The sequence below is a fragment of the Pinus tabuliformis genome, chromosome 5_2 (assembly GCF_031772625.1).
Source record: "Pinus tabuliformis cultivar Carrire ecotype Pingquan chromosome 5_2, CPIR1, whole genome shotgun sequence".
NCBI lineage: Eukaryota > Viridiplantae > Streptophyta > Pinopsida > Pinales > Pinaceae > Pinus > Pinus tabuliformis.
In genome coordinates this window covers 97181690-97183240 of record NC_142306.1, presented here as the reverse complement: position 1 = coordinate 97183240, position 1551 = coordinate 97181690, and the positions used below count along the sequence as shown (strand labels likewise).

Sequence of the window (1551 nt, the reverse complement as noted above, 5' to 3'; positions counted from 1 at the left end):
AATATAGAATACTTGTGGGAAAATGTAGTCTAGCCTCTAACACTCCAACCCTGGAACCATTTTCCATGTCTTTACATCATTATATACAAAAAATAATTTTAATTACCACTCTAAGTCATCGAATTCACTTCATAAAATTGAAATGGTCTAGATGCAATGCATCTTCATGTTCTATGTAGAAAAAAAAAAAGGAACTGCCTTCTGAGGACTAAGAAAATTTAGAAACATCAACATAAATATGATTTCTGAAGAAAAAAAGTAACTTGTTTGCAAAAGCACAATTATGAGCTGATACACCATCCAAGATTTTTTCTTATGATAAATATGGAAAAAATTGTTGATGTCTTCCTTGATTTTTCAATGTTCCATGTTCATCTGCTAACATAGGATCTTGAAGAGTTTCCTCTTGAATAGGATCACTTTCATGATTTGATTTCAAAGCTTTTGGTTCCAAATTTAGCATCTTCAATATTCTTCACCATTTAGGCTTCCTTCCTTGGTCACTTGTATGGATCAAGTGAGATACAGAACCCATTTCCATATATTCAGTGACCATTGAAAGATGAGGTGGATTGGTATAGGATCCTAGAAATAAGATCACATTTGGATGTCGCATGCAACTTAGCAAAGATATTTCATTGCAGAAGTCTTCCATATTCTCCTCAGTCAAATCTTGCTCAAGCAAGACCTTAATTGAAACTTATGTTCCTCTCCATATGCCTCGAAAAACTTCTCCAAAGGAACCAATACCAACACGGACACCCATTTTCAACTCAGAAAAATCTATATTCCATTCTGGGAATGGTAATAGAGGCTTGGATGTATGAGCCGAAGATTGTAACACTCGATTCCATGAATTAATCATCTCAATTGATTTTGAAGTACTTGTTTTTTGAAATTCTTGTGGAGATGAAGGTACTGAAAGACCACTTTGAGAGGTCTTGTTAAGATCTTTTGAAGAACTGGATTCTGCCTTCCTTCCTCTAGAACTAATTCCTTCATCACCAACTGCAAAGTGTGCTGCATATTCGGAAATATTGTTAGAAACATTTTGTTCTTTCTCATCTGCAGTGGCACTTTTTTCCCCACCATAATGGTCTTCATCTTTTAAAAGGCGTTCTTGCTTCATCACCTCATTCATTGCTTGAACAACTCTGACAATATCATCACCAATTTCTGGTGTAATGCTCATACTTCTTCTCCTTATTTGATGATTTTCTAAATTTTAGATATGATCTAACCAAGTAAAATCTCCACCAAACTATGTGCCATGTTTTTCTTCTCTTCTCCTTTCATTCCAACCATTACTGTGGGGAGAGTAAATTGAATTTTGCCTAGCCACTCTCAAAATCCTTCCAATAGAAACAATATGATGTGCATACTGGTCCAGAATTGATGCACTCACAACGTCAACATCTTCCCAAAATTAATAATTGTGCGCACTAAACATAGCACAGCCACAAAGCCTCAAAAAAATATGTTCAAGGCTGGAACTAGTTGTGCGATCAACAATTCCTTTCCTATGCCCATGTCACTAGAAACTATTTGCAA

The 1551-nt window shown here is 35.5% G+C and overlaps 1 pseudogene; it reads right to left on the bottom strand.

Annotated features, from left to right (window-relative positions):
* Window positions 1–313: 313 nt before the first annotated feature.
* LOC149157692 (uncharacterized) lies at window positions 314–1305 on the bottom strand (annotated as a pseudogene).
* Between the last annotated feature and the right edge of the window lie 246 nt (window positions 1306–1551).